Source organism: Quercus lobata, chromosome 1, assembly GCF_001633185.2.
Source record: "Quercus lobata isolate SW786 chromosome 1, ValleyOak3.0 Primary Assembly, whole genome shotgun sequence".
NCBI lineage: Eukaryota > Viridiplantae > Streptophyta > Magnoliopsida > Fagales > Fagaceae > Quercus > Quercus lobata.
In genome coordinates this window covers 36,361,309-36,375,475 of record NC_044904.1, presented here as the reverse complement: position 1 = coordinate 36,375,475, position 14,167 = coordinate 36,361,309, and the positions used below count along the sequence as shown (strand labels likewise).

The window sequence follows — 14,167 nt, the reverse complement described above, 5'->3', positions numbered from 1 at the left end:
AATAATCTTATGGATTTCAAATTGATTCTTCCAATCTCAAAACTCAATGGTAATTTGTTACAAAAATATCAATAAAGATGCAAAACAAAACTTGTTCTCTAGGATTTAAAGTATACATGCTCTATATTTGCATTCAACACAACTTAAATTTGATCCCAAAATTAAATTAGTGCATACAAACTTTTACCGTAGATGGTACAAAAATATACCATGATTGGAAATAATAGAAATTTCTCAAACTAAAATCACTAAACAACATAGCATGAAGGATGGCTCTGATACCAAATGTAAGATAAATTTAAAGTTGCGGAATAAAATACACATACCTCCAGCCATAGTTGTTTAAGTTTTTGAAGAAAATAAGACTCACTATATGATGATAGTGTATATAAAAGGGTCTTCTAGTTTATGGCCTTTAACTTACATATTTCCTTTTGATGGAGACAGGCTATATATAGAGGCTAGACTAGGGACCCTTTTAAATTAAGATTTGTTTCATAACCCTCCTTCCATCAAGGAGTTTAAAACTAGTAACTTCAAGGTGTTTATTAACCAAATGAGTTATACCAAATGAGAGTTACTTAGAAATTGTTATTCACCATAACGTCTTTCACAAATAAAATCTTTAAGACATGAATTTTCATTTATTATTTAAATGTGGCCCACATAAAGTTTTCTTAAAATCTTACATTCTCCCACTTGGCCCACTTGACATTACTTGATAAATGATATTAACTTTAACATGGCCATGATATTACTCATGTCAACTAATTGTGAAATGCTCCTACTCAAATAAAGAATCCAATACACAAATCATGGCTGTAATACCCTTAATTATAATGAGTATTTCCTTCCATGTATTATAATGTATGGTAATCCTTATGTGAGTACTTTATGAGCCATGAATTCTTTATGAATGGACTATCTATTAGCCATTCGAGTCCTCTTTTATACATCCCCACGGATATATCATCCTTATACATCTCTAGAGATATATCTAACTTAATACATATACTTTATGTGCACAAAATAAAAATCATATATTTTCTTCTCCAAAAATAACCAAATATGTGTCCAAAATATAGAATGATTAGAGAGAAATTAAACACCAAATGAGCTAACAAGTTCCATATGTCCAAAAGACTTTTATACTATTTTGCCGACAAACCTTTAGTTATGAAATTAACAAATATTAGCTCAATAATTTTAACACTATGAAAACTTTCAATTTCTTAAAATTCTCTCTTAGACTGAGTTACTTTATGTCGATATGTTTATTTCGGCTTTCACAATCATTGTCCTTAGAGAAGAAAATTATAGCCGAGTTATCTTTAAAATCTTTAAAGGTCTCATCATTAGATCGACAACCTTAAGACCTATCCATAATGCCTGTCTTATAGCTACATAGCATATAAGATATCTTACATGACAAAAATCAAATCACTACTTCCAAGTAGTATGCCATTCATATTTAGGCATAAAAACGATGCATTTACTCCCACTGATTTTAAGGTATATACATCGATTAACAATGTGCCCAGTAAAACCAAATGGCACAACAAAGTTGGTGAAAAGAAGACTCACTATAATAATAGTGTTTATAAAAGGCGTCTATATTATTTTGTTTCCGCTGCACTCTGAATTTTGTCTTACATTTGGTATCAATGTAAGACAAAATTCAGAGTGCAGCGGAATCAAAACAAACATAAACATACCTCCTGCTACATTTGCTTAAGTGTTTGGAGAAAAAGAAGACTCACTATATGATAATAGTGTTTATAAAAGGTGTCTTCTAGTCTATGACCTTTACTTTTCATATATCCTTTTGATGGAGACAGGCTATATACATAGGATAGACTAAGGACCCTTTTAAATGAAGATTTCCATAACTCTCCTTCCATCAAGGAGTTTAAAAGTTGTAACTTCATGGTGTTTATTAACCAAATGGGTTACACCATTTGAGAGTTACTAAAGGATGTTACATCTAACATGTAACTTTCACAAATAGGAAACTTAAGACATGACATAAGAAACTTAAGACATGAGTTTCATCTTCACTCAAATGTGGGCCACATAAAATTCTCTTTAAGGAGATATAATCCTACATTCTCCCACTTGACCCACATGAAATTTAAATAACTCAATAAGTGATTATCACTATGCTATAGCCATGATATCATCCATGTCACTAGTTGTGAAATGCTCCCACTCAAATAAAAAATCCAATACATGAATCATGGCGGTAATACCCTTAATTATAATGAGTACTTCCTTCCATGTATTATAATGTATGGTAATCCTTACATGAGTACTTTATGGGCCATTAATTCTTTATAATGGACTACCTATTAGCCATTCGGGTCCTCCTCTAAACATCCCTACGGATATATTGTTCTTTATTTATCCCCATGGATTAAATAAACTTTATATATATACTTTATGTGCACAAAATAAAAATCATATATTTTCTTCTCCAAAAATAACCAAATATGTGTCCAAAACATAGAATAATTAGAGAGAAATTAAACACTAAATGAGCTAACAGGCTCCATATGTCCAAAAGACTTTTATACTGCTTTGCCGGCAAACTTTTAGTTATGAAATTAACAAATATTAGCTCAATAATTTTAACACAATGGACACTTTCAATTTCTTAAAACTCTCTCTTAGACTAAGTTACTTTATGTCGATATTTTTATTTCGGCTTTCACAATCATTGTCCTTAGAGAAGAAAATTATAGCTGAGTTATCTTTAAAATCTTTAAAGGTCTCATCATAAGATCGACAACCTTAAGACCTATCCATAATGCCTGTCTTATAGCTACATAGCATATAAGATATCTTACATGACAAAAATCAAATCACTACTTCCAAGTAGTATGTCATTCATATTTAGGCATAAAAACGATGCATTTACTCACATTGATTTTAAGGTATATACATCGATTAACAATGTGCCCGGTACAACCAAATGACACAACAAAGTTGGTGAACCTTTATATACCATTAGTGGGATACCTATATGCCTAACTTTTGCAAAGTATAAATTTTATCGGGAGTCAAACCTTAATGGATCTTGTAAACTAACATTAATAGCTTTCACAAAACCTTTAACCTTATATAGGAATAAGTTTCCAAGTTCTTACTCTTGAGCAATCAAATCACTCCCACCCTCGTACTTAGTTTCTCATTTGACATATTTTATTCAATAAGATGTGTGATTCATCCACATGAGTACCAAAACATAGATCCACAAACCCAAATAAAATAAACTTTAATGCTATGAAACTTAAACTTTAATTCCAAATTAACCAATGTCAATTTAGTAGTAAATCCGACCTTCCTATGGGTAGAGGCGCATCGTGCATGGATTTACTATAAAACTTTATTCATAAAACTAGTAAATATAAACACTAAGAATCAAATTTTCCATACCTATGGGCCTAGGAAAAATCTCATCCTAATGCTACATTCACCATTTTATTCCAATTAAATCATAAAAATAATAACCTCCCTATGGGGCCAAGTCATTATCTTTATGAATTAATTGCCACTTAGATGCCTTTATCCTAATGAAGTCTTGTAAAAATTTCTTGATGTGATTATCATCATGGCTTAGGATGCTATGGCCACTCCCATGTCATTTTGATATTCATCACTTCAAATAGCATCATAAAGATCAACCAATCCTAATATTGATCATGACAGTATGCACTAAAAAATGACATGAAATAATTTCAATACATGATAAGTGCAAAGAAACCTAAAATGCACTTAAATTAAACAAATCCCTCACTTCAATGATCCAAATCTCATATGTAACAATAAACTTTATGAAATAATTGCAAACTTACATGCAACACATTTATCCCCATAATTTATTGTAAAATGTTGTGGTTTCCTAAATATAAGGATCATTTATGTTATCATGCCAAATATATGGATCCACAAAAATAGTCTCTAAAGCAATTTACAATTGAAAATTGTACAAATTATTGAGGCATGTTTGTCATATAAGCCACCATACTATCACAAATTATTTTCCAAATAATTAAGATTTTATATCCAGGAAACAAACTTAAATACTTGGATGAGCACTTGATGAATATCAAAATCAAAATCAAATTTATGAACACTTTAATATTAACAATTCCAAATAGTTGAATTACCCACTGGTGCACATTAGCATTTTGTAATATACAATACGTGGACAATTTTAGAGAAAACAATGTCCTTGAGTCGCAAATGTAATGAAAAAACAAATTGATATAACATATCTACTTTTGAACCTATGTAGTTCTATATAGTTAATAATCTTATGGATTTCAAATTGATTCTTCCAATCTCAAAACTCAATGGTAATTCATTACGAAAATACCAATAAAGATGCAAAACAAAACTTGTTCTCTAGGATTTAAAGTATACATGCTTTATATTTGCATCCAGCACAACTTAAATTTCATCCCAAAATTAAATTAGTGCATACAAACTTTAACCGTAGATGGTACAAAAATATACCATGATTGGAAATAATAGAAATTTCTCAAACTAAAATCACTAAACAACATAGCATGAAGGATGACTCTGATACCAAATGTAAGACAAAATTCAGAGTGCAACGGAAACAAAATAATATAGACATATTTTATTCAATAAGATGGGTGATTCATCCACATGAGTACCAAAACATAGATCCACAAACCCAAATAAAATAAATTTTAATGCTATGAAACTTAAACTTTAATTCCAAATTAACCAATGTCAATTTAGTAGTAAATCCGACCTTCCTATAGGTAGAGGCGCATCATGCATGGATTTACTATAAAAATTTATTCATAAAACTAGTAAATATAAACACTAAGAATCAAATTTTCCATACCTATGGGCCTAGGAAAAATCTCATCTTAATGCTACCTATGGGCCCTAAAGTGGACAATATCTACACTGGTGGGGCAGGGTCGTTGCAGATCTGTAATGACCCTACCCCACCTGTGTAGATATTGTCCGCTTTAGGGTCTCATACCCCTCACGGTTTTGTTCTTCCCCAGGTTGTGCTGGGGAAAAGGCCTCTACACATTAAAGGGAGGTCATTCCTTATAAACACATTCACATGTGCTTCCCTAGGTGATGTGGGATTCCATGGAATGCAAGACCCCCTTTTTGGGTCACTACAATCCACCCCCAAAGCGGACAATATCTACACAGGTGGGGTGAGATTGTTACAGTTAAAGCTTGGAGTATTGTCAAACTAGTTAAGACTCCTATGGGGTACCTAAGAATATATTTCATGACCATAATGGGAAAATCCTAATAAGGGTTTTGAGATCTTCTACTTGTTGTACGTTGTACAGTGCATATCCTCCAAGGTTTTGCGATCAAACCATCAAATCCAACATCTCCTTATGTTTTAAGTGCAGCACGATCAGTGGCGGCTGTAGGAATTTTGTTCAGGTGTTCATAAATTACACAATCTTATTTCTTTTTAGCCTTTAGGTAATTAGGTTTGATTCAATATTATTAATTCCATTCTATTTTGGCCGTAATGGCTGGAAAATATCGTGCCGGTAAACAAACTGGAACAGTAATCCACTCTATTCCACTTCGGAAAAAATTTCAGGTCATTCTGCTCTATTTCTGGTGTTTTGGTAAATACCGACCAAAATTCAAGATTCGGTCGGCATGAAGTTTGTGCTTAAAAAAAAAAAAAAAATATTCTTAAAACCAAAACAAATTTGCATTCTATAAACCAAAAAACCTCAAAAGGAAAAAAAAAATGAACATAAAAGAAATGAACAAAGGTACCTGTACAACTAAAAAAAAAATCGTATTGAGAAATTTGAGACTCAAAACTTGAGAAGAGGCACTACCGCACTAGTACTAGTAGAAGACACAGAAATTACGAACAAGGAGGAAGACAAAACATAGATGTAAAAGTGTAGATGAAGATGTGATAAAATTTAAAAGTATGAAGTGTAGAAATCGAGGAGACAGAAGACGTGTGTGGTTAAGAATAAACAAGAAAAAATAATTAAAAATGAGAAGTAATATATGTTTAGTGAGGAAAAATAATACTGTAATAAAAAATAATAAAATGTTGAAAATTGTGTTGTATTTAGTTTTTCCTTTTTGCTTAAAAGACCCCAATATATTGTTAAGTTGCTCAAATTATGGACCAAAATTTAATTTTATTGGCATAAAAAAAATTCAGGGTGGTCCCAATTTTTTTTTAAAAGTAAATAAATATAAAATTTTAAATTATTATATAAAATTTTTTAAGGTGGCGCCGCCACCGAGCTCGATTGAGGAACCTACATTGAGAGTGTGTTTGAGTAGTGAAGTTAGTCAAATAAAGTTTTGGCTTAGAAAATGTCTGTCATACTATTATTATGTCAAATCAATTATGAAACTTGAGAATTCAAATGATCTCCATATGCTTACAATTGTATGTTTCAAACTATTAATGGTCATCATCTATTTCAAGATATTAATGATTATCGTAAAAAAAAAAAAAAAAAAAAAAAAAAAAAAAAAAAAAAAAAGGAGAGAGAGAGAGAGAGATCATTAAAAACAGAACACTAAATGGACAAAGTGTTCAATACTAAGAACACTAAATTTCATTCAAAATTCCCATGTTGCAATAATTATGTCTTATGTATTCAATAGATGCATCTTCCATTTCATAGTATATAAATTCTATAATCATGTGAGATTCACAAACTATTAGAAATGGATATATATTAGATGCATGAAATACATTCTCCTAAGATGGCACGTGTCAAGTATTTGTGGTATTCTCCTAAGATGGCACGTGTCAAGTATTTGTGGTTGTTTTATGTAATATTGATAATAGTAAAGTGACCAAGTTTACAAATGTTAATAACTCTATTTCAATTAATCCCAGAAAACAAAGAAAGACTCAACTTCCTACCTAAAACTCTTTTTAGGTGTTGCAGCTGCAGCTATTTCTGAGATTCCGTCATGTCTGTAGTAGTAATCTTCGATTTTGGATGAGTGGGGCACCTTCCATTTCTGAATTGTGGCAACAATGACATGAACTATACTTGTGAATGGGCTCTCTTTTGGCTTATCATGAAGGTAGAAACGGTTTCCCAATAAGAGAAAGGTCAAGCCAATGAAGTTACCAATCGCACATAGGCCAAATCCCAATTTCCAACTTACGTTACCCTGAATGTAGATAATGGCCATGGTGCTTACCACAGCGGCAATATGAAAGTGAAGAAAAACCATTTAAAGAAAATCCCTTGATCCTTGGGATTATTAAATTGATTTGCTCCCATAGTTGCTATGGTAAATCGTGTACCTCCGAATCCAATACATGCCAGGGCTAAACTTGTGTATAGGATCGCATATTGGAGTTTTAAGGGTGGTGTGCACAAGCTTGATCCATTATCACATGGTTGAGGTCTCAAATGATCAAGTGTTGCAGTCAAGGTTAAGAGAATTATGCCCTACAAAGGAAAATGGTTTGGATGTTACAGATGTAGGTTCCTTTGGACATAGGTTTTTTTTGCTTAAACTTATTTGTTTATTTGTTGAAAATGGATTAAAAATAGTTTATTTATATTTATATAAAATGAGCAATTAAAAAGCTTATCATAAATAAATTAGGTAAACATCTAAAAGAAAATTTTATTGCCAAAGAAAACACTCCAAGTTACAAATTGAGTAGTTAAGTACTAGCAAAGTAAAGAGTATTACCAGCAAAGAGATACAGGCAGAAATTGCAGCAACAGAGAAAAAATCCTAAAAAAGAGTCCGCAACAATTGCTCCAATGACCGGAAGCAAATTGGTGCAACCATTCGTTATGTTTGAAATCTGAGCAGCATTTATGTTTTTCACATTGAACACCTGAATTAGATATACGATCAGGTTTGATATCCATCCCCCGTCGGCCTGCTTCCAAGTGTGAAGCCTGCCACCACCCTTGCTTGATATATATAGAAATAAGAAACATATTGATCCAACAATTTCTGTGTGTTTGAGAGAGAGAGAGAGAGAGAGACCTATGGTGAAGGGGAAGGTGATCCAACCACTGCATTTGGTACCGGAGCTCGATAATTGGGTTTCTCTATCATCCATATTGCTGATTATCTTTTGGTTCCAAGTGATGGTCGATTTATGCTACTTGTGAATTGTTAACGTGTATAGTGTTGTGGGCTTTAGGCCCAACTAGATTACTTGTATAGCACACATTCTTGTACTACACTCTTTCTTGTATTGCACTCATATGCCTCCTATATAAAGGCACTCATGTATATTCTTACATTTGAGAAATACAATACATTTATTCAGTATTTCTAATATGATATCAGAGCCACAGCTCTAATTTTCTTATGTCTTGCAATCTTGTTTAGTCGGTATTTTCCGCTGCCTCAACTTCTGTGTTCAGTAAATCCTTTCAATGCCCTCACCCGACTGCTTCGCTGCCGTCAGAGGTCCTCAGGGTCGAATCTCCACCGTCAAAAGCACTTCCTCCGCCGCCAAAACAACTGCCATCATCGGATTTGTCACCTCTAACTTCCGATTAGGACATAAGACATATCACCGTGTAGATTTTCAATCGCTCTACACATCACCGCCACAAACATCCACATCTGACCATCCACGCGCCGCCACGCGCTGGTCAACGTTTCGGCAAATAATTCCACGTGCTTCACACACCACCAGGGTAGCTCCAATCTTGTTGCCGCCGATGCCATCAAAATTGTCCTTCTCCAATCTGCATCATCAGAAAAGAATCGGTTTCATCGGATAGTCCACGCGCCCTCACACGCTGCCCTAAGCTACGACGAAGTTGATCCACGCGCCTCATGCGCCCCACGCGTTGCTGGGTTACCTACTGACGGCATCACTGCCATGTCAGCCCTAGGTGACATCACCTGCTTACGTCAGCGCCACATCATCTGCTGATGTCATCTCCAGTTAGCCTGCTGATGTCATCCATTGACTTCTCTCTTTTGACGGTTGACTTTGACCAAGTTTAACCGTTCACTTTTGGCCAGAGTTGACTTTTTGTAGTCCAGGTGCTCCTTATCCAGTTTTTTGTGTAGATTTCATTTTTGTAGTCCATTTTCGCATATCTTGCTTCTAAATGAAGAATAAGGACAAGTCTTCTTCTTCTTGCGATAATCATCACTGACAATCCAGCAAATGTTTTAGCCACAATATTGAGACTTGCTATTATCACAACAAATCAGTTGTTTCAATTTCTGCTGCTACTGTTGCTAATATTGAGTGTCCAACCAATGGCTCCTGTCTCTACACAGTCTAAGTCTTCAGAACGTATTTTCACCATGTCCACAGATGACCTTAAAAATATCATTGCCAATGTCATTCGTATGGTTGGTAATGCATCTTATTCCTCTTCTTTCTCAGTTTTATTTGGTATGTCTCCTTCCTCCTGGCTTATAGATTCTGCTTGTTGCAATCACATGACACCTCACTCGTCCTTATTTTCTGAACTTAAACCTACACCACACCCTCTTAGTATTCGCACAGCAAATGGTTCCACAATGTCTAGTCATAATATAGGTTCTGTTTTGACCTCCAACCTCTTAGTTCCTGGGGTCTTTAATGTTCCTGACCTTTCTTACAATTTATTTTCTATGGGACAATTAGCTGAGTTAGGTTATTGCATTATATTTGATTATTCTGGGTGTAGTGTGCAGGATCCGAGGATGGGACAAGAGCTTGGGACCGGTCCTAGAGTTGGGCGTATGTTTCCCGTGGACAACTTTCATCTTTTACTTGTTGCTCATGTTTCTGTTGCTGCAGCTACTATAGTTTCTTCAATTCCTTCCCTTGCACTTTGGCATGCTTGACTTGGTTACCCATCTTCCTCTCGGGTACAACAATTGGCTTCTAGAGGTTTGTTAGGTTCAGTGTCTACAGAAAATTTTGATTGTGTTTCTTGTCAGTTAGGAAAACAACCAGCTTTGCCTTTCAATACTAGTAAATCAATATCCATTGATATCTTTGACCTTATTATTCTGATATTTGGGGGCCTTCCTCTGTCTCTAGTATTGATGGGTCTCGATATTTTGTTGTCTTTGTTGATAATTACTCTCGCTATAGCTGAATTTTTAATATGAAACATCGTTCTGAATTGTTGTAAGTATATTCTAATTTTGCAAAAATGGTTGAAACTTAGTTTTCCAAATGCATCAAAATTTTTGATCTGATAATGCTCTTGAATACACTCAATATGCCTTCCGAGCTGTTTTGCATTCCTATGGCACTGTTCATCAACTAACTTGTCCAGGTACCTCTTAGCAAAATGGTAGAGCCGAACGAAAACTTCGTCATATTCTTGACATTGTTCATGCTCTCCTTCTCTCTGCCAAAGTTCCTACTCCTTTTTGGGGTGAAGCTGCTCTTCATGCTGTTCGTACTATTAATTGCATTCCAAGTCCTGTTATCCAAAATCAAACTCCATATGAGCACCTTTTTGGGTCACCTCCAGACTATCACCACATTCACTCCTTCAGATCTGCTTGTTTTGTTCTTCTTCAGCCACATAAGCGTAACAAACTTGAGCCTTGGTCAAGGTTTTATTGTTTTCTTGGCTATGAAAAAACTTAAAAGGGGTATCGATGTTATGATTTTGTCTCTCATCGTCTTCGTATCTCCCGCAATGTTGTCTTTTGGGAACATCGCCTCTTTGTCGAGCTCTCTCACTTCCGTGCCTCCCTATCTTTCTCCTCTGTCTTAGATCTTTTTCCAGATGAGGCATATGATCGTCCTGTAGTTGCTCCTGATTCTCCTGTAGACTTCTCTGTCCAACCACCAAATATCATTGATCCCTTTCCTAGTTTACCATTTAATGAACAAGTGGAAGATGAACAGGTCGAAGACGAGCTACCTAACCCCAACCCTGAGCTTGGGTCCCATGCTCCTACTTCGCCTAAAGATCTTGCACAAGACATTCCACCTCGTCACTCAACTCGGGTAAGATCCATTCCTGCATATTTACTTCACTATCATTGTTACACTGCCCTTGCTACACTACACGAGCCTCACACCTATCATAAGGCTTCCACTGACCTTTTATGGCAGATTGCAATGAAAGAGGAACTTGATGCATTATCTAAAAACTATACTTGGGATTTGGTGACACTCCCTCCTGGAAATCTGTGGTTGGTTGTAAGTGGATTTACAAGATTAAGACTCGCTATGATGGGTCCATTGAGTGCTACAAATCTCGTCTCGTTGTAAAAGGTTTTACACAAGAGTATGGGATTGATTATGAAGAGATCTTTGCTCCGGTTGCTTGTATCTCATCGATTCATGCCCTCTTAGCTGTTGCTACTGCTAGTAAATGAGACATTTTTCAGATGGATGTCAAAAATGCATTCCTTAATGAGGATTTAAATGAAGAAGTTTATATGTAACCTCCTCCTGATCTCTCTGTTGACTCCAACAAGGTTTGTCACCTTCGACGTGCACTTTGTGGCCTTAAACAAGCTCCACGAGCTTGGTTTGTCAAATTCAGCTCTACCATCTCTCGCTTGGGTTATATGGTCAGTTATTATGATTCTGCCTTATTTCTTTGTCGTACTGATAAAGGCACTATTTTACTTGTCCTGTATGTGGATGATATGATCATAACTGGTGATGACTTCAGTGGCATTCAAGAACTCAAGGATTTTCTCAGTCAGCAGTTTGAAATGAAAGATCTTGGACATCTCAGCTACTTCTTGGGTCTTTAAATCACTCATTTTATAGATGGACTTTATATTACTTAAGCCAAATATGCCTCTGAACTCTTGTCTCGAGCTGTACTCACTAATAGCAAAACTGTTGACACTCCAATTAAGTTTAATGCGCATCTGACTCACTCAGGGGGAAACCATTGTCTAATCCCTATTTTTACAGATGCTTGGTTGATAGCCTAGTTTATCTCACTATCACTCATTCAGACATTTCTTATACTGTTCACCAGGTGAGCTAGTATCTGTCTGCTCCACGATTGACTTACTATGCTGCTGTTCTGCGCATTCTTTGATACCTAAAAGGCACTCTCTTCCATGATCTTTTCTACTTTACTCAGTCTCCTCTTATTCTCCGTGCATTTTCTGATGCTGATTGGGCAGGAGATCTCATTGATCGCAGGTTTACCATTGGTTATTGCTTTCTTCTTGGTTCTTCTCTGATTTCTTGGCGAAATAAGAAACAAATTCATGTAGCCCGCTCCAGTACTGTAGCAGAATATCGTGCCTTTGTTGATACCACATCTGAGTTCCTTTGGCTACGATGGCTTCTCAAAGACTTAGGTGTGTCTACATCCTCTACTACTTCTCTTTATTGTGACAATCAGAGTGTCATTCATATTACTCACAATGATGTCTTTCATGAACGGACTAAATACATCAAGATCGATTGTCATTTTATCAGTTATCATCTTGTCCATGGTGTTCTCAAGCTGATCTCAGTTTTCTTTAAAAATCAACTTGCAGATATCTTCACCAAGTCACATCTTAAAAGGCGCCTTCGTACTTTGGTTGACAACCTCAAATTTGTCTCACATCCATCTTAAGTTTGAGGGGGGCTGTTAACGTGTATAATGTTGTGGGCTTTAGGCCTAACTAGATTACTTGTATAGTATACATTCTTGTACTACACTCTTACTTATACTGCACTCATATGCCTCATATATAAAGGCACTCATGTATTTTCTTTTATTTGAGAAATACAATACACTTATTCAGTATTTCTAATATGAATGTTATATGCTAATTAACAAAACCGTGTGAATAATTTCCAGATTCCTCTAGGACTAACTTTCCGTGGATTTTTTAGACTTTGAAAGTCTAGAGTGATTATCAGTGTCTTGGAATTTAGTATTCCAGTGTACCTACTAGCCATATATTCTTGCCACTCAACTTCAAATGAATTGAAAGGCACTTATAGTTAATCGGTGCAAATGAAGCACGCTTGCCCTTAATAGAATTTGATTTGGCCACAATATTGTTAACTATACTCTCTCACCCAAAAAAGAAACAAACTATAATTACTCAGTTTATCGAATATTAACAAAATGAGAGTGTAACCAATAATTACAACTTACTCTGCTAGCGCTATTTATATCTAGAACAGAGCATAACCGCCTAATCTAGCAAAAACAGAATTTTAACTTGACCAATTATATACATACACGTGGAGAAAGTTTGTTACAAGATAAAATAAAAATATCGCGTGCAATTTATGTGCTTCAAAAAGAACCAAACGACAACGTTTTGTCATCAACACGTGCATCACTTAAATTCTTTTAAGCTTGACGACGTCGTGTCATGTAGCTATGGATCCTTATCATAGAACGACATCGTTTTTGTATCATTTTTCTTCTTTCCTTTGAACTACAAGCCCGATATCTGCACTGTTCATGTTATGTTTCAACAAAATTCAAACGCAGAGACAGAGAGATGCCAAGTATCCTCCAAGGTTTTCCAATTGAACCATCCAATCCAAGATCTCCTTTTATTTTAAGTGCGGCGTGATTGAAGAACCTGCATCAATTGATTATGTTTGTGTAGCTTCTGTTAATTGAATAACATTTTGGCATATAAAATGTCTATCATGCTATTATTGAGCACGTTTAGTTGGGCATTTAAGCTGGGCAAATGCATATTTTTAGACCAAATTAAAATGTGAAAAAACAAATCTTTGGCAGGACATTTTTAAGAAGTTGGGTTTTAAAAATCAAGCAAAATTAGTTTTAAAATTGAAAGAAATACCTATTTTTCTTGAACACTATTTTTAGACAATGAAACACAATTTCTGTTTTCTCAACACATTTTATTGAATGCAGATTTTTGCAACAACCTATTCAAATGGGTTCATTGCATCAAATGAATTATGTAACTGTCAATTCAAATGATCTTCCTAAGTTTCGGATTTCATATTTCAAAATATTAATTGTCATCTTATTAAAAAATAAGACAGAAAGTTCATTAAAAAAATAAAACACTAAATGGACATAGTTATGGCCCATTTAATGTTCTAATTCTAAGAACAAGAAATTTGGTTCAAAATTCTCATGATGCAACAATTATATATTTTATGTATTCAATATATGCATTTTCTATTTTATCAGTGATACTCGATTTATGGAACTTGTTAATGATATATGCCCACAAAACCACATGA

At 34.8% G+C, this 14,167-nt stretch overlaps 1 pseudogene; it reads right to left on the bottom strand.

Annotated features, from left to right (window-relative positions):
- Positions 1–4,557: 4,557 nt before the first annotated feature.
- LOC115953224 lies at positions 4,558–8,938 on the bottom strand (annotated as a pseudogene).
- Between the last annotated feature and the right edge of the window lie 5,229 nt (positions 8,939–14,167).